Source organism: Ailuropoda melanoleuca, chromosome 16 (assembly GCF_002007445.2).
Source record: "Ailuropoda melanoleuca isolate Jingjing chromosome 16, ASM200744v2, whole genome shotgun sequence".
NCBI classification, from domain to species: Eukaryota; Metazoa; Chordata; class Mammalia; order Carnivora; family Ursidae; genus Ailuropoda; species Ailuropoda melanoleuca.
This window is the reverse complement of record NC_048233.1, coordinates 75,845,233-75,865,243: the sequence shown is the minus strand read 5'-3', so window position 1 is coordinate 75,865,243 and position 20,011 is coordinate 75,845,233. Positions and strand designations below refer to the sequence as shown.

The window sequence follows — 20,011 nt, the reverse complement described above, 5'->3', positions numbered from 1 at the left end:
GTTAAATAAGACATATTATTAAAACAAATTTCAGGGGCGCCTGGGAGGCTCAGTTGGTTGGGCATCCAACTCTTGATCTCAGCTCAGGTCTTGATCTCAGGGGTCCTGAGCTCAGGCCCTGTGTTGGGCTCCATGCTGGATGTGGAGAGGACTTAAAAAAAAAAAAATGAATTTCATCTTCTCATTTCCACTTTATTCTTGTAAAGATTTTATTTATTTGAGAGAGAGCGTGCACACAAGCTGGGAGGAGGGGCAAAGAGAGAGGGAGAAGCAGACTCCCCGCTGAGCTCAATCCCAGGACCCTGGGATCATGACCTGAGCCAAAGGCAGATGCTTAACCAACTGAGCCACCCAGGTGCCCCTCATTTCACTTTATTAATGTAGCTACTAGAAAATGTTAAGTTGCCCTTGCGATTTACATTCTATTTTTACTGGACAACACTGCTCTAAATCTAAGTATCAGTTTACAGGAAATACAGAGAACAAACATGCTAAACAACATCATAAGGTTGCCATCCTTAAAATCGAATATGTGGGAACTACAAAAGACTCCGTTTCTTCAATAAATAAATTGAAAGGTTAGAAAAAGAGGGTGGGGAGCCTATGGGTTAAAAGAAATGTGAGAGACATACCAGCAACCTTGTTTGGATACCAGTTAGAGAAACCAGCACTAACAATCTAAAGAAATTTGAATGCCTACTGGTTATTTGATGATATTAAGGAAATATTGTTTTTTAGATTCATAATGGTATTTTGATTATCTTTTTTAAGGCTCCTTAATTCATCCATATACTTATTGAAATATTTACAGATGAAATAATATGATGTTGGGAATTTGCTTCTAACTAATCCATTAGGAAGAGTGATGGGGGCATGGATAGAACGGTATTGGTCATTCATTGATAATCGCTGAAGAGGGGTGATAGTATATGGAGGGGCCGTTATACTATCCTCTCTACTTTTATGTATGTGTGACATTTTCTATAGCTGATTTTTTTCAGCATGGAGTGTTCAGGGAACTGCAAGAAACTTAAATGTCCAAAGAATACAATGTTGACATATAGCAGGGAGAGGGAAGAAAGGAACCGAGATGAGATTAAAAAGTTAGGATGAGCCCAGACTACAGGCCTAATATGCCACACTAAAGCACACTAATAAAGTTAGATTTTACCTCCAAGAGTCTGGCATGTTACAAACTTTACTGTGCATAGGAATCACCTGGGAAGCATAATGAAACTACACATAGTAACCATGAGTTATTTTCACCACATGGGGTATCAGCCCTCTCCCATGCCATGTGAATGCTCCAGTCCGATGGGCGTGCAATTCACAAGTAGCCACAGGAACCGGTATTCCGGTCAATAGTGATTTGTCAAGGGGTGGACTGCGACATCAGCAGAGCCAATTAGTGTCTTTCTCTGAGATTGATGTACGAACAACAGAAGAAAGAACTTCCCTTTTGGATGGCATTGAGAAGCTGGAATTCTATAAGCCTGGAAATGCCAGCAGCCATTTTCGCAGGCACATAGAAGACAGTTTGTAGTAGGAGAGAATGAACTTCAAATGTATTTTTATTTTTATTTTTTTTTAAAGATTTTATTTATTTTTTCGACAGAGATAGAGACAGCCAGCGAGAGAGGGAACACAAGCAGGGGGAGTGGGAGAGGAAGAAGCAGGCTCATAGTGTAGGAGCCTGATGTGGGGCTCGATCCCATAACGCCGGGATCACGCCCTGAGCCGAAGGCAGATGCTTAACCGCTGTGCCACCCAGGTGCCCCTCAAATGTATTTTTATTTTTATTTTTTGAAAGATTTTATTTATTTATTTGACAGAGATAGAGACAGCCAGCGAGAGGGGGAACACAAGCAGGGGGAGTGGGAGAGGAAGAAGCAGGCTCATAGCAGAGGAGCCTGATGTGGGGCTCGATCCCACAACGCTGGGATCACGCCCTGAGCCGAAGGCAGACGCTTAACCGCTGTGCCACCCAGGTGCCCCTCAAATGTATTTTTAAAAAGCAGAGTCCATAGAGAGAATGAGAACATTTGATATTGACCAGTGCTGTCCAACAGAGATATAATGTGAACCACAAGGGCAAGCTGCACATGCAATTTTAAATTTCTAGTGTCTATGCTAAGAAAAATAAGAGGAGGGACACCTGGGTGGCTCAGTCAGTTAAGCATCTGCCTTCGGCTCAGGTCATGATCCTGGGTTCCTGGGATCGAGTCCCGAGTCCAGCTCCCTGTTCAGCAGGGAGCCTGCTTCTACCTCTGCCTTCCACTCCCCCTGCTTGTGCTCTCTCTCTCTCTCTCTCTCTCTCTGACAAATAGATAAAATCTTAAAAAAAAAAAAAAAAAAAAAAAAAAAAGAAAGAAAGAAAGAAAGAAAGAAAGAAAGAAAGAAACGTTAAGAGGAAACAGATGAAATTAATTTTCATGCTATATTTTCTTTAATCCAATATTTTGGATTGTTTGGTTTTGTTTCTGTTTTGTTTTTCTCAGCATAGGAAATATAGTCAATAACGCTGTAACGATGTTGCGTGGTGACAGATGGCAACCATGCCCATGGTGGCGAGCATTGAGCAATGCACACGATCGTGCTGTACAAGTTTTCTCTGTTATTCTGTCTTTGAAAGTCAGTACATACCTCACACTTGCATCACATTTCAGTTCGCGCTAGTTGCGCTGAAAGTATTCAACAGCCACAGGTAGCTCACAGCTGCTTTATTGAGAGCTCATCCCTGAAGCCATTCTTGCTGAAGCCAGCTCTTGCTCTAACTGTGTTTTCTTAGATTCTGTATTGGTCTATTTGGTACCTGAGCTAACAGCTAAAGTGGTTTACATCTCCCTTGAGATCCAGAGTCCATACTCTGAAATCACCTCCTTCAGCTAACTCACATACCAAGCCATTATGTTCCGTGCCCTAAAACAACCCCAGGGTCAGGTATGAGACAACTAAGAACAGTTGCTATGCCCCCAAAGGCCACCTGATTTATTCAAAGTAGCCAATCCTAAATTGCCTTGCCTTTGCTGCAGAAATCCCAATCAAGGCAGGGGTCTATGCCTCCCCCACCATCCCACCACCCCCTGCTCTCTTCTGCCTCCCAGCAAACGTGGTGCTTCCCTAAATGGCCCTGTGTGGCATGGCATAGCCCCTCCTCTCATATTGACCTCTCCGTGTCATCATTCAATCACCTCCCTAAATTAAAATCCTGCAGAGACAGTGAAGATCGTTTTACCCCCTGAACTTCCCAGTCAGAAGACATAATGGGTTCCTTTTTTTGACCTCAGCTAGTTTGACATGGGTTACTGTCACTTACAACCTCAAGAATTCAGGCTACATATCCAGAGCCCCAGGTTCTATTCCAAACTCTAGATAGTACATCTGAATACAATGATTCTTTTATAGCCAACCATGTGTAGACCTCAGGCTGGAGTTTGGGAACCCTCACTGTGGGCCAAAAGGCCATGGCAAGTTCTTAAGCAGATGGAATGAAATGATCAGATTTGCCTTTTAGGACAATCACTTCTGGCAGTTGGCTTGGAAGATGGCCCAGGAGGGCAAGAGATGAGAGCAAGGCCATTTGCAGGCCTGATGGGGCCACATAGATTGGTGGTGCAGATTCCCCAAGCTCAAGTGCCATTCCCAGGCCACTGGGTGTAAAAGGAAAAGGAAGGGATGTGGGCATTTGCTGACGCCGAGAGCTGGGTCTGCTCCCTTTGTGCTGCTTGCCCAGGAGGGCGTATTTTTGGGAAGGGGTGTGTTCTTAGAGTAGGGAGGAAGTCGCCACCCCATTGGAAAGAATCTGCCACCCTGCCTTCCAGCTGAAATATCAGATAGAGACTGTTCTTCTCCATGGGCAGCAGGAATGGAATGGCCAACATTTTTTGGGTTTTTTTTTTTTTTTGAGAGCGAGATTATATGAAAGAACATGATGTCTTAGGACTCACAACCGGGAAAAAAGATAAGGGAAAAGTGGCAAGTTAGAAAGTCCATTGTGTATGTTATCTCTATTATTTTAGATTAAGAAAAAGTAAATATGGCACAAAGGGTTTACCGTTTATGCCAGCCTGGTCCAAAACTTTTGCTTTTATCCTTTTTCCTTGGTTTTGCATTCTGGCAGAGGTTTTCCCTGGGAATTTTCTGGGGCTCAGCATCACACTGCCTTGCTAAGAAAGAGATCAGGAGGCCCATGGAGCCAAGCAAGGGAGCGGTGCAAAAAAAGAAAAAAACAAAAACAAAAACTCCCCAAACTCTGGAGACATTTGGAAACCTTTGGCATGCAGGTGCTTAAAAACACATTCTTGGGGCGCCTCAGTGGCTCAGTCCATTAAGCGTCTGCCTTTGGCTCAGGTCATGATCCTGGGGTCCTTGGATGGAGACCCGCGTTGGGCAGGGAGCTTGCTTCTCCCTCTCCCACTCCCCCGCTTGTGCGCGCTCTCTCTTTTCCTCTGTCAGATAAATAAATAAAATCTTTAAACACACACACACACATTCTTTTCCAGTAGGTATATAAAAAGCAGGGCTGGCATTTGCAACACTGGGATTCCAAATGGAAAGATAAGGGAAGTGCTGGGCATATCCAGGGAGGGCAGCAAGCTGGCTCCGGAGAACCCTCACTACTCTGGTGACTACAGTCCAGGCCGCAACTGTCCTCAGCCTAGCCATTCAGAACCCAGATCTTGTCAGCATCCCAGGGCAGCCTTAGCTCTTAGAGGCAGACACACAGTAGCTAAGCTCGTAAAACTAATGGCTGAAACTATAATGCCAATTTATTAAACAGTACACTTCGAACAGTAAACTCACTGAGCTGGGGCTCAGACACTTAATATACCCAAACTCCAGTACATAGTCATAATAATCAAAAGCAATAATGAAAGCTAACTTTTACCAAGCTCCTCCTATGTGCTAGTCACTGCGCTAATTCTTCATGTGAATTTTTTCCCTTAATCTGAAATAGGCACTTCCATTATCCTCAAATTACAGATGAAAAAATTGAGGCACAAGGATGTTATACTTAATTAGCCCAAGGTCATATGTCTACTCCCCATCTGGCCCTTGAACTAGAAGTGAACAGGACAAAAAGTTTACAGAAAACTTGAATGAGAGACTTTGTGAGCGCAAGCATGATTACTTTGGAGTATAGGTAGAGCACATTACACCTCCACCCCCCAGCCCTGGATGAGCCCTCCTTACCCAGAAGACAGGTGGCTCTAGAAGCCTGAGGAAGAGGCATTGGCACACACTTGGCAGTCCTTACGTTGAGACCCTTCAACTTTGGCCACAGGAACGCTCCATCAACTAGGCTCGTGGACAGAGTATCTGGATAAATGGATAAATGGAAGCCAGAGCTGAAGAGGAAGAAGAGGCAGACTGATAGGCTGGTTTAAGAGCGTATGAGACTGGGGGCCTGGGTGGCTCAGTCAGTTAAGCATCGGCCTTTGGCTCAGGTCATGATCCCAGGGTCCTGGGATTAAGTCCTGCATTGGGCTCCCTGAACAGGGAGCCTGCTTCTCCCTCTGCCTCTCTCTAGGTCTCTCATGAATAAATAAATAAAAATTAAAATTAAAAAAAGAGCATGTAAGACGTACTTCTCTGAGGGCTCTCAGAAATTATTTGGGAACACTGTAGTGGCTGGAGCTAACAATGAGAAGAAATTGCCATGGAGACGCACATGCCCATGTCAGCAGGACCAAGGCATTCTCTCCCTGAAAACAGACCCACAGAGGACACCAAACTGTAACCCATCTGAGTGTCACTTCCTCAGGACACTTCCTCTGACGCCCTCCTCCCCTTCTTTCCTCCCCAGGTGCCATCTGGCCATAATAGACACAGCATCCTCCACTTCTGACTCTAGCTCTTACTGAACTGGACTTGGATACATTTCTTGACTGTCTTTCTCCTCCGCTGGACTGTCAGCCCCCTGAAGACAGGAACCCTATCTGTTGGCACTTCCACTCCAACCGTGGCATCTCATATGATGACAGAGCATAGCAAACATTCAAAAATAGTATTTCTCTTCTCCCGAGCACAGACAAGCTTCTCGAGTCATCTTACCACCTATTCGTGCTCCAGCCTGCTCCAATCTGGTGACCTTCTGTCATTCTGCCGGTGTCACCACCACCTCCACGCGCCAAACCCAATAGACACTCTGAGTCTTGATTTACCTAATCTTGGAGCAGCTCTTGATACAGTTGACCACTGTCTCTGGTTTAAAATGCCTTCCTTTAGGGATGCCTGGGTGGCTCAGTCCATTGAGCATCTGCCTTCAGCTCAGGTCATGATCCCAGAGTCCTGGGATCGAGTCCTGCATCAGGGCTCCCTGCTGATCAGGGAGCCTGCTTCTCCCTCACCCTCTGCCTCTGCTCCTCCTGCTTGTGCTCGCTCGCTCTCTCTCTGTCAAATAAATAAATAAAATCTTTAATAAATAAATAAATAAAATACTTTCCTCTGGGGTGCCTGGCTGGCTCAGAGCATGTCACTCTTGATCTCAGGGTTGTAAGATTGAGCCCCACATTGGTTGTAGAGATTACCTAAGATTAAAAAGATCTTGAAAGAAAGAAAGAAAGAAAGAAAGAAAGAAAGAAAGAAAGAAAGAAAGAAAGAAAGAAACAAAGAAAGAAACAAAGAAAGAAACAAAGAAAGAAAGAAAGAGAGAGAAAGAAAATACTTTCTCCGAAACTCCGATACCACTTCAGACCCATTAGGACTGCCATTATTTTTTTAAAAAATTTTTAACAGAAAATAAGGTTGGTAAGGATGTGGACATATCAGAACCCTTGTGCAATGGTGCAGCTGCCGTGGAAAATAGTGTGACAGCTCCTCAAGAAATTAATCAGAGAATTACCATAGAATCCAGTAATTCCACTTCTGGGTATATACCTCCCAAAAAATTCAAAGCAGGGTCTCAAAGAGATATTTGTATACCCATAGTCAAAGCAGCATTATTCACAATAACCAAAAGGGAGGAGCAACCCAAATTATCCATCAGTAGATGAATGGATAAACAAATGTGGTATATACATACAATGGGGTATTTTTTTAAATTTTTAAATTTTAAAAATGTAAAAATATTTTTTAAAAAGCTTCAGAAAAAGAAGGAAATTCTGATAAATGCTAGATGAACCTTGTATGTATCACACCAAGTGAAATAAGCCAGTCGCAAAAGGACAAATACTGTATGAGTTCATGCATATGAAATACCCAGAGTAGCAAAAGTCATAGAGACGAAAATAGAGTAGTGGTTGCCAGGGAAGGTGGGGAAGAGAGGATAGAGTATTGGATCTCAGTTTGGGAAAATGAAAAAAGTTCTGGAGATAGACAGTGGTGATGGTTGCAAAACAATGTGAGTGTACTTAATGCCACTTGAACTGTATACGTTAAAATGGTTAAAATAGTAAATTTTATGTTTTATGTGTGTGTGTGTGTATACATATTTTTAATAAGCTTTACACCCAACGTGGGCTTAAACTCTACCCCGAGATCAAGAGGGGTCCACCGACAGAGCGAGCCAGGTACCCCAGTTATATATTTTTACCACAATAAAAAATGCATTCTCTCTCAACTGCTATTATACTTCATGCTCCTGGCTTCTCCTTTCCTACTTCTCTGGCCACTTCTCAGTCTCATAGTCAATTCCTCCTCTACCTGGATGAGAAACGCTGTAGCCTTTCCTCCCTTCCTTCAACAAATATTTGAGTGTCTATTCTGTGCTAGGAATAAGCAGTGAATAAAAGACACAAAGTTTCTCCTTATGGAGCATATATTCTTACTAGATAGGAGATAATCTATCAACAAATAAGTAAGCAACTATGTGGTATGTTAGATGGTCACAAGAGATACAGAAAAAATAATAAAACAGGTTAAGGGAGATTGGAAGAGCCAAGGATGGAAGTTGCATTTTTTATAGGATGGTCTGATAAGGTTACGTTTGAGCAGTGAAATGGAGCAAGGAATGTTGTTCCACAGAGCAGCTTTCTAAGCAGATGGCAAGCGCAAAGGCCCTGAGGCAGAACAGAGTTTAACGTGCTTGAAGGATAGCAGAGGCCAGGATGAGAGAAACAGAATGAGAAAAAAGAGAGCGTGTACTCCAGGAGGCAATGGGGCAGGGGATGTAGGTCATAAACAGCCTTGGAGACCACTTTAGTCTGAGTGAGATGAGAAATAAACAGTGTTTGGGGCAAAGGAGTGACATGAGCTGTCTAATGCTCTGACAGGACCACTCTGGCTACTGTGTTAAGAACAGACTGGAGGAGGGAAGGGTGAAAGCAGGAGCTACTGCACCAATCCAGGCGAGAGGAGAAGATGGCTTGGAACAGAGAGGCCGTGGCAGACATAACAAAAAGTGGAAAACTGAGGATGCTCCTGGAGGGAGGATTTGTTGACAGATTGGATATGGGATGTGAGAAAAAGAGGAGTGATCAGGTAATTCAAATTTGGGGGCTTGAGCAACCAGATGGAAATGTCATTTACAGAGTTCGAGAAGACCGAGAGGGTCAATGTCCAGGTTGGGCTTTGACTATTTGGGCTGAGAAACCTATCAGACATCCAAGTGGAGATGTCAAGTAGGCAGCTAGATGTGGACCTGGAGTTCGGCACAGACACAGAACTTCAAGGTCCAATTCTGGGTCCTCCTTCCTCTTCCTCTTCTCCTTCTATGTTACCTCACCCATTTCTTCAGCTTTCAACACCCCCTGTAGGCTTTGTGGGCTCTCTGCTGGTATTTAAATGTCAGACAGTACCATGTGACATTGTCTCCCTTCCCTGAAAGTCTCTATGGGTGAGGTCACTGGCAGTCTCACTGCCCCAACTGTGCGCTTTAGTGAACTTGGCAATTGCTAACAGACGTGTGCTATCATGCAGCTGTACAAGGAAACAAAAATCACATTTTTTGAAGGTTCCTGACTGTCCAGGACATTTTTCAAAAGTTCTCTGTAGGATTTTCAGAACAAAATTAGGTGTGAACCATATGCACTTTGGAAAGGAATGAGCTGGCCACTGTAGGGCTAAGATTGGTATTGTTCACAGAATGAAATTCCTGTTCACTGATGTTGTTTTGGGTTGGGCTGACCTTATGAACTGGATTTCTTTTCAGATGGGTGTATTTTTCCTTATTGCAAATTTCCTTCAATTCATCAGCAGAAATTCTAGCCACTTTGCTGGGAGCTTGTGACCCTGGGTTGGACGGCTTATGTACTTGCCTTTTGACAAATGCTTATTTATTTATTTTTTTGGAGTTTCTGCTTGGCACTTCCCTCTTTCCCTCTGGTGACCTTTTCTGTCACTACTCTTTGGTTTCATCCCCAATGAATCACTTCCTTTGGGTCACTTGAGTCTTTCTCCTGTAGGAGAATCTAACAATTTTTAATGACGAAGTTGAAAAAGACCTTCCTAGGTCCCTGCTTTACCATTCATTCAGCGATTCCTTGGTTTCATGACTTGGGTGCAATCCACACATCCGTTGCTACATTTGTCCATACCATAGGAATTGCCATGGTGCTCCAAAGGGCATTGCATTTTCTAACACAATCCACACAGCACCACGGGTAATTTGTGGCAGGCCCGGGTCCTCTCAGTGTAGCCAAGTGTGGCCTGAGAGAACTCATTTTCTCTGAATTTTCTTACCCACCAATGTTTACTTTATTTATCTATAACCTGTCTTCTTGCAAGAAGAACATAAGGCTACTTGCAAAAATGCAAGCACTGTACCAAAATAAAACAAATTTGAGATGAGCAATATATAGCCAAGGGAAATAGAATGCAAGTCATGATGTCTTTGCTAGAGATGAGACAAAAGTTGGCTCAGAGTCTCCTGATAAGCAACACAAGAAACATCATGAGTTACAAAATGCACAGAACCCCTAAAGGATAAATACACCAGTTGCATAGGCCCAACACACCGGCGCTATCTCCCATGGGTCCTCCCAAACGACTTTAGAAACCAGTGTCCTAATAATGTCTTTCTCAGAGCACAGTGAAGGATTTCACAGACCCTCCTTATAATACCAAAGCACCAGTTACCAGAAGTGTTTCTACCTGAGGCTACAAAAACATGACGTCCTCCAACACTACCAGAGGGTGAAGGACGGATGGAATGACCTCCAGAGAAATGCTGGGAGGGCCTCAGGGAAGAGAAATGAGAAAAGCGTCTGGTGACAGCCCTTCGACCTTTGGGGCACTGTAAAAATGCCAACACCCCTCAGGAGCTAAGGATTTGATCAACTCTGTTATTGGGCCTGTGATGACCAAAGAACCTGCTGGTTTTAGTAAATTCAGTGATCTGAATGCCACGGCCGCCCCCCAATCCTTCTGTCTGCCTCCCCCACCCCCCCACAGAAGAATAGGATAGGAGGAGGCAGTCTTAAGAGAAGCTAAGGAACAGTCCCAAGAAGGGATGTGAAAGAGAGCCTCACTTAAATAGGGCCTGGTAACCTTCCGTGGGTTCCTTTGGCCCCACACTGACTCTCTTTATTGTTTTTTAGCTTTTAATGAAATTCAGGTGAGTCGGTTGGCCATGCTGACATCACCTAGCAAGGAAAGTCGTGTTAGACATTAGGTTTGGTTTATTCACTGCGCAAGTTCACATGGTATCTTTTCCACGAAAACCTGATTTAGCTTCTTCCTATCTGGGCCTGTCAGTCTAAATCTCATGATGTAACTCAGAAGATGGACAAACTCTTTCCAACTAGAGAAAAAAAATGAATTTAGATCACTAAAACTCAGCTCTTGTGGCCATTACTTAATTGTTGCTAATGTGAAGTTATGAAGTGTTCTCATTCTTAAGCCTAAAGAAATTGGCATGTAATTGGCACATGAATTTTCATAACTGTCTTGTGAAGCATAAAAGGGAGAGCCTAATGAATCCAAGAACACAAGGCCTATATGTTTCTCTGCATTAAGAAAGAATGGAGAAGAGGAGAGAGGAAGGACGCGAATGAAAACTCAGAAATACAGACAAATATTAATCATCAAAAATTGAAAGTCCCTCAAAAGGAAGGATAATAATAGCTTTCTCTGAATCACCATTCAATCTGCACAGAATATCACCACCAGCAGGAATCCTGCACTTACGGGGTGGGGGAGGGAGCATTTTTTTCTAACTTCTTTTGCAGACTAATGACTACCTTAATCTCCAGTATGGTAATTCAATATCATCTAGAGTTGAGACAAATGCTTCTGTATAGGCCAAGATATGCTAATAAATTTAATTTCAAAAAAAACAACAACAAATAAAAAGAGTTTCAAAAGTATGTGTTACCAAACTTAGAAATTGAAAAAAGTTAAGACTTTCAAAAATACATGTTACTAAAAATAACACTGACCTTTGATATTTGTCTGAAGAATCCTCGGGAGAGAAAAGGATTTCATCCACTGGAGATAAATGGGGCCAACTCATCCATGATCTTTGGTTTAATTAGCTAAACTCTTCCAGATGGAGAACACTCGAAGCAAAGGAATATTTCTGAGCCCCCTGAAATTGTTAATAAGCATAACAATATGTTACATGTAAAAGAAAATATGTGTCTTTTATCTTTGTCTTTAAAGGGCAAATGAGGAAGTACTTGGTAGCATTATGATTTTCAGTTTGATTATTGAAAAAGAAATGCCCGAATTTTATTCAATATTGAACAAACAGACTTTGAGTATTTGCTTTACTCCTCTGCTAAGCACGGGGTTGAGAGGGGGTGGATGAGACAAGACCCCTTGGGGCGCCTGGGTGGCACAGCGGTTAAGCGTCTGCCTTCGGCTCAGGGAGTGATCCGGCATTATGGGATGGAGCCCCACATCAGGCTCCTCCGCTATGAGCCTGCGTCTTCCTCTCCCACTCCCCCTGCTTGTGTTCCCTCTCTCACTGGCTGTCTCTATCTCTGTCGAATAAATAAAAATAAAATCTTAAAAAAAAAAAAAAGACAAGACCCCAGCCCTTACGAAATCCACAATTCAACCAAAGGATACATTCCGGTGCCCGGTGCATAGTAAGGGCTGGATAACTATTTGTCGAATAGATAAGTGAATGATGTAGACACTTGTATAAGGAATTGCATGAATAAAGATCTGAACAAGTTACTGTGGTCAGAGGGTAGCATGGGGGCCCTCAAGCTGTCAGAAAAGGCTTCACAAAGCAAGTTGTCTGCAAGGAGCACAAAGGACTTTCAGACACAGAAAATAGCATGCTTAACAGCATGAAGAGAAGAAAGCGCAACGTGTGTTTAGGCAACAGCTAGTAATTTGGTGTGGCTGGAGCATAATGTGTATATACAATGAGCCTGGAAGGTAGTGAGACCACAAAAACGGGTTGGGGCTCATTTAAAGAGGACCCTTAAAGCCAAAGGTTAGACTTGCTCCTTTAGTATGTTACTGGCATTTTAGAAAGATAGCATGAGACACTGTATAGAGTACGTATGAAAGGGGACAAGGAAGTAAAAGATGCCACAGGCTAAGTGCCTCGTTTGTGACTGGCACTAGGATAGATCCTACACATATTTATATTAAATCTCATTTAATCCTTGGAATACTCTGAGGACAGAATACCGTCCTCATTATCTGAGATGGAAACTCAGAGAGGTGAAGCACCTTTGCACAGATCACAAAGCTCACAGAAGACGGAAGTAGAATTTGAAATCAAGGTTCTAAAAATACTATTGACCCATACAAATTAGTATTAGGAAAAATATAAGGTGGAAGTTTGGAGAAAGTTAGTGAGTATTAAGAAAGACACACATGCGAGACGCAGAGAAAGAAAAGCATGACTATACAAAAGGATATTTACAGTAAGGGAGATACAACACAGGAAGTGGGAAGATAATCATAGAAAAACCACAACATGTGTTTTCAAAATGCAAAGCCCCAGGGAGGAGAAAGCGAACGATACAATAATGCCATTCACTCTGGCATCCTGTGCATTTGGTTTTGCTCTTTACTCTTTTTTTTTTTAACTTTAAACAATTTGTTATGAGAGTAACAAAGATACAGCTCATGATCTTGCAACTCTAATGCCCTAAATCAGAAACAGATGGTGCCTAGTGTACCCTGTTTCCTAGAAACTGCAGAATTTTGAGGACAACACCCTCTACGCACCGCATCACTGATTTCAGTTCCTTTGCAGATACTAATAGATGGCTAAATAATGTGGTTGCTGGGCATTGTATTGAAACATCTGTTTTTCTGGCTTGAGAACCTTCTTGAAGGTCAAAATTTCTCTCCATTTGAATTGTGTTTTGTTTTCCTCTGATTTCAAAAGTAATTCATTCTTATCGTTACTGAACAAGGGAGAAAATTAAAATCCCCTGTAATCCTTCTATCCCAAAATAACCACTGACAGCTTTAACATTTTGACTTTTTAGTTCTTTTTCTACACACATACACGGGCATACACACACACACACACACACACACACACACACACGAACCCATAAACTTTATAGAAAATAGGATGTATACAAACTGTCTTTTGATCTGTTTTGTTCGCTGAATATAACATTGATGTTTTTTCCATATCCCCAAATATCTATGATGACCACTAGTATTCCATCGTATTTTTTTAAAGATTTATTTTTTTTAGAGAGGAAGAGAGCACAAGCATGAGGGACAGAGAGAGAAGGAGAGAAAAACTCAAGCAGACTCCACTCTGAGCTCAGAGCCCGACATCAGCCTCGATCTCAGAACCCTGAGATTCAACCTGAGCCAAAACCAAGAGTCAGACGCTCAACCAACTGTGCCACCCAGGTGCCCCCTCCATCAAGTTATACAAATTAATTTATTTAACCAACCTCCTTTTCATCCAACAAATTCTATTCATTGAACACCCACTGTGTGTCAGAACTGGGCTTGGCGCTGGGCGCATAATTGTGAATGTAACACATTCCCCGAAATTCCTGCCCTTGTGGAGTGTACAGTCCCATTACTGACATGCAGCTTGTTTGAGAACTTTTGTTATTAGAAAATAGCACAGTGGAATCTACCTGTGCTATCTACTTCTGCTGCGTGATTAAGCTTAACATCATTGGCAAAAGCTCATGTAGACAGCTTGCCCCCTGCTATGATGTGACAGGACTGGTAACTTACAACTGTGGTTTTCCTGCCAAGATCAAATAACCCCAGTTTGATCATGATTTTTTTATAAAATCAAGGGACAGTCTCCAAAATACCTGACCAGTGTTCCTCAGAACTGTCAAGGTCATCAAAAATAAGGAAACTCTGGGGCACCTGGCTGGCTCAGTTAGTAAGAGCCTGTGACTCTTAATCTCAGGGTTGTAAGTTTGAGCCCCATGTTGGGAGTAGAAATTACCTAAAAATGAAATTAAAAAAAAAAAAAAGGAAAGTCTGGCAAACTCTCACAGTCTTGAGGAACATAGGGAGATGACAACTAAATGTAATTGGTGTTCCGGATAGAATCCTGGGACAGAAAAAGAACAGTAGGTTAAAAGTAAGGGAATATGAATCAGTACAGATTTTAGTTAGTAAGATGTATTAATACTGGTTCATTTGTTGTGATGAATGTAATATACTAGTATCAGTTGTTAAACAGTGAAGAAAATGACGAGGAAGGATGGATGTAGTACAGAGGAGATCCATACCATCTTTGCAACTTCTCTGTAAATCTAAAACTACCCTAAAATTAAAAGTTCATTAAACACAAACACTGTGACAGTCATCCTTGCAAACTGAAGCACATCTCTGATTGCTTCTTCGGATAAAGCCCCAAGAGTGAAATTGCTGACCGAAGTATATACAAATCCTATTTAGTAGAGATTATTTTTAAAGTGTTGTGTATAGGGACGCCTGGGTGGATCAGTCGGTTAAGTGTCCGCCTTTGGCTCAGATCATGATCCCAGGGTCTTGGGATAGAGTCCCGCATCAGGCTTCTTGCTCAGTGGGGAGCCTGCTTCTCCCTCTGACTCTGCTACTCCCTCTGCTTGTGGTCTCTCCCTCTGACAAATAAAGAAAAAATATTTTTAATAAAAGATATTATAAAAAATGCATAATGTTAAAAAAATAACAAAGTGTCTTATATAGATGTTTTGTTGGCTTTTTACAGAGGGGTTTGCCTTATGCCTTTATCTCTGCATTTTCCTAGTTGCTGAGTCCTGAAGCTGGAAAGAAACCTAAGAGACCCTGAATCCCAACTACGTGTGTTACAGATGAGGAAACTGTAAGTCCAGAGAAGTCAAGTGACTTTCCCAAGGTCAGGTGCCTAGCAAACAGTTGGAAGAAGGACCCATGTCCCTGTGGACTATTATCAGGGCTGGCCTGTCCCCGAGTGGATGCAAAAGAAATCAAAGTTTCTGATGCATGGTGGCATTAGGGATCAACAGCCAAACCTGTCCCTTTCTATTTTCTGTAGGTAAATATAATGGTTTGCTTCCTTTGTCTTAGGTACAGCTGCTAGGAGCGAAAAAGATTTTTAAAGTTTCAGAATGGGTTTTTAAGAAAGGATTTTTAAGTTTAAAGTATGGATTTAGACACAACAACTAGAATTGCTCGACTAAATCCCTGGGCAAATTATTCTTCCTTTCTGAGCTTTTGCTTCCCAATCAGAAAAATCAGAATTCCAATGCCTACTACTTCTTAGTCTTTGGAGAGGGACCTGGAAGAAATTAAGGCGCTAGTGCAGATATATCTGCAGAAGCCTGAGAGAGAAATGTCATTTAAGGAAAAGTCATTTGAAGGAGAACAAAGGGCACCATTTCTGTTAAGTGGTCTGTCATATCCCAAGAAAGTTCATTTCCTTGCCTGTATGGTCTCTAGACAAGGAAAATCCCAGACTTGGCATTGGTAAGGAAGAAGAGGGCGATAGGAAGGAAGGGAGAGAATTGTTAGACTTCTTGGCTGGAAATCAGAAACAAATAGTTCCCGAGCCTGGCATTGTCAGGGGCCAGCGTCAGGACCAGCCCAAGAAGGCAGACGAGGAACATTACCGGTCCTGACTTGGCTCCACACACCGTTACTCAACAGAAAGTGGTGCGTAAGCAGGATCCTGGAGGATGCAAGAGGAATATAAACAATCACTGGGTGGGGACCTGTGGTTGCCTATAGAAGCTTTGCCAGCCCCGAGATTGCAGGCGTCCATTTTCACTTATTGAATTCCCATTCTTGCAGGATTCGGGCAATGACAAAGGCGAGCTAAAACAAACTGAAGTCTAGGATTTAGAAAAGCACTGGCCTCTGACCTCAAACTGGAGCCTCTAATCAAAGCCCTCTCCCTGGCTCAGGTCACTGAGCATCCTAGCTCTGCAACATGGAAATGACTTATTTTATTTGCCTATAAACATCTGTCAGCACCTGCACTGAATTGAAACTTGGCAGGCAAAATGAGGAAGGGGTAATACTTCTAAAAATTCTTCCTATTTTTATGATTTGAACTTTTTAGTCTTTGAAGCACTAGAACGGGAGAAAGACATCAGCTAACTTTCGGGATCAGACGAAAGAAGAAGAGAATTAAACAGATGGCGAAAATCTCCCATTTTTTTATTGCCGTCATTATTTTGCAGATGTGCAAAGACGTGGGCAGCTTGATTGGCAGCGCTTGTGACTGTGAGGCAGCAGAAGTGACAGCCCTGGGGTGTCAGGAAAGGACAGGAGGGGGCGCCTCGGTAGCTCAGTCGGTTAAGCATCTGCCTTCAGCTCAGGTCATGATCTCAGAGTCCTGGGACTGAGCCCCGAATTGGGTTCCCTGCTCATCAGGGAGTCTGTTTCTCCCTCTCCGTCTGCCTCTACCCCCAGCTTGTGCTCTCTCGCACGCTCTCTTTCTCAAATAAATAAATAAAATCTTAAAAAAAAAAAAGAGAGAGAGAGAAAGGAAGAAAGGAAGGAAGGACGGACAGACGGACGGACAGGATAAGATGGGAGCGTCTGGGTGTGACCTCACAAGAGTCCAGAACTATGAGAATTTCTACTTTAAAATGTGGATTTCTGGGGCGCCTGGGTGGCACAGCGGTTAAGCATCTGCCTTCGGCTCAGGGCATGATCCCGGGGTTGTGGGATCGAGCCCCACATCAGGCTCTTCCACTATGAGTCTGCTTCTTCCTCTCCCACTCCCCCTGCTTGTGTTCCCTCTCTCGCTGGCTGTCTCTATCTCTGTCAAATAAATAAATAAAATCTTTAAAAAATAAAATAAAATAAAATGTGGATTTCTAACTTAATTGTATTGGGTGCTTTTACATGAAGAGGTAGTTCTGGGCTCTGCACATACAAATAAAAACTCTTGACCAGATCAGCTTCAATCTTGGTCTGCAAGGTCAATATTAATCATATTTTACTGACGTGACTTAACTGCCCCCTGTTGGGGCTACCTATGAATCTGGTTCCTTGTTGGTGCCTTCCATTCCACCACTAGAGTCCCTTTCTTTTGAATTAGGTGGTAAGCAGATTATATATCACATGCCAATACCAGTCGACTGATAGCAGTTGTCTGAATCACTGTGTTGGAATGATATTAAAGTAGGAAAGGGCTCCCACAACTGATTAGCAATACGAGCAAGCGAGGGAAGAGAGGCACCATCTGTGGGTTAAGGCCAAGTGTGCTGCAGTGTCCATTCTTCTGGAAAGGGATATTTTTTTAGCTTTTTTATATAGCACCTCAGTGTGGATCCATGTCAGATCACTTCCAACTATACCAGAGCTGGTTTTGGTAGATATAGCATTTGTATTTTTAGAAGCAAAACTCAGGATGTATGGTTCATGCAAGGATTTTCTTTTTCTGATTTTGTGAATTACATCATGTGCAAGCTCTCACAAAGATGTAAAAGTAACATTTAATTAAGGGGTGCCTCAGTGGCTCAGTCGGTTGAGTATCTAGGCTCTTGGTTTCGGCTCAAGTCATGATCTCGGGGTTGAGAGACTGAGCCCTGCATGGGGCTCCACTCTCAATGGGGAACCTGCTTGAGATTCTCTCTCTCCATCTCCCTCTGCCCCTCCAAAATAAATGAATCTTTAAAAAAAAATACCATTTCATTAAGCATGTGAATGCTTAATGAATGATTTACAACCTATTGAAATTTGTAGGAAATATTACATGAGAGGTAATGAAAATAATTCAGGGCGTATGGTCCCCAAGGATAAGTCCAAAGCATAGGAGGGTTGGGTCTGGCTGGGAACCCTGGGCTTACAGGGGCCATCAGAGGGCCCTTGTCTCTGAAGTCATGGTGGTTTCATAAGCAGGTAGAAAGAATAACGAAAAAGGAAGTGAAAAGTCACTGACATACTTCACTTATTCCACAATTTTGCTTTTTAAACTTCTCTTGCAGGACTCTGAGGTGGGCATTTCCTGGGGAGAGTTTCAGAATTCTAGACAGTATGTTGGGGCAATTACTAACTACTACAAAGTCATCCTGGCTTCCCCCACAAATTTATTGACCTTACAGTTATGTCTTCTCCCTTTCAGCAAGGATCTCTACCCTGAGGTCAAATCAACCTTCCAAAAAAATTACTTGCAAAGTTTGATTTGAGTTGAAATAAAATTCTTATATCTACAAGGGAATTGAGCGAGTACTTTAAGCACTGAGTTGTAAGGAGAAATGTTTAAGTAAACTTAAACTCTTTGGCAAGAAAGAAAAAGCTCTCTCCACCATGACCCCAGCCTTTTCAACCACTCCTCACCGCGGTTCTCTCCATGCCTTCAAGACATTTGCCCAGAATGCTCTTTCTCCTCCTCATACATGTCTTTTATAATAATGATCACACTTCACTGTTACCTGTAGTTCTCCTTTGTCTCTCTATTAAACCTCAAAAGCAGAGAACGGGAAATGTGTCTTCTGTCCACAGATACTTCATGAACACATCGTCAGTGCTGGGCACTGTGCCAGGCACTAGAGATACAACAGAAAACAAGGTGGACAAGATCCCTGACTGCACAGAGCTCAAATCTGGAGGGGTCTTTCTAACCCAGGGCCTAGGTCTTGGCAGGTGTGCAATCAAGACTGAAAAAACAGGGGCACCTGGCTGGCTCAGTGAGTAGAGCGTGTGACTTTTGATCTTGGGGTTGTGAGTTCAAGCCCCACATTGGATGTAGAGCTTACTTTAAAAAAAAAAAAAAAGAATGAAAGAGTAAATGAAGCTCCTGCCAGGAGTTCAGAAATTAGTCGCTTTGGTTAATACCACAGCATGTAGGCAAAAGGCAGAAAGAGAAAATCTTAAGTCATTTGCATTGTGGTTGATTCCCGAGTCATTTCTACCATCGCTAATAGGAATTATTTAAAGTAATAACCCAAACAGCGGGAAACTACACTCCCAGAATCCAAAAGAAAGTAGATTATGTAACAAAAAGTGCTCAATGTGGAATAATACTAACTTTGATCAAAGAAATTCCTACCTTGGGGCACCTGGGTGGCTCAGCCATTAAGCGTCTACCTTCAGCTCAGGTCATGATCCCAGGGTCCTGGGATCGAGCCCTACATCGGGCTCCCTGCTCGGCGGGAAGCCTGCTTCTCCCTCTCACACTCCCCTTGCTTGTGTTCCCTCTCTCGCTGTCTCTCTCTGTCAAATAAAGAAATAAAATCTTTTAAAAAAAAATTACTACCTCAAAACTGAGATCCATATAAACGCAAGTTAGTATAGTAGTCATACGAACTTCTGATGCTTCCTGAACTGACTGTATCTAGAACATGGCAATTTAGGTCAAAGGCGGCTTCTGTCGGCAGGAAACGCTGTGCGTTAATAGATATTTTTAACATATGGGGAAAATGACAAGAAAGCAGTGTTTCTGAAAACTTTTTCCCATAAAACAATGGTCCAATGAGTTGCTCCTTGAAAATAAAGCATCTGGAAAACATATCATGCATTAGCCCCTCGTGGAGTTTCACAAAGCACACGATATTAATGTCTCTGAAAAGTTCTGCAGAAGATAAATACGTTTAACTTTATTTATCGTCATTTCCCATACTTACTTAAACCACCAAATTCTCCTTTCAAGGAATAGCTAGCTGTTAAGTTAGGTTAAGAAAATCTGCTTTAAAGTTCTATCTGCAACACTGTTCACTTATGCTTATTCATTAGAGGTGATCTAGCAAACCAAGAC

At 42.5% G+C, this 20,011-nt stretch overlaps 1 long non-coding RNA gene across 3 annotated transcripts in view; it reads right to left on the bottom strand.

Annotated features, from left to right (window-relative positions):
* Positions 1–11,774, bottom strand: part of LOC105241934 — a 75,334-nt gene extending 63,560 nt beyond the window's left edge. The window contains exons 1-2 of one of the 3 annotated variants that reach the window (XR_004621529.1): positions 11,319–11,774; positions 5,194–5,319 (exon numbers count right to left, since the gene is read on the bottom strand). This is a non-coding gene — a long non-coding RNA (uncharacterized LOC105241934). The remainder of the gene's footprint in view (positions 1–5,193; positions 5,320–11,318) is intronic. The other 2 variants (XR_002144546.2, XR_002144545.2) reach the window with 2 other exon arrangements.
* Positions 11,775–20,011: the final 8,237 nt, after the last annotated feature.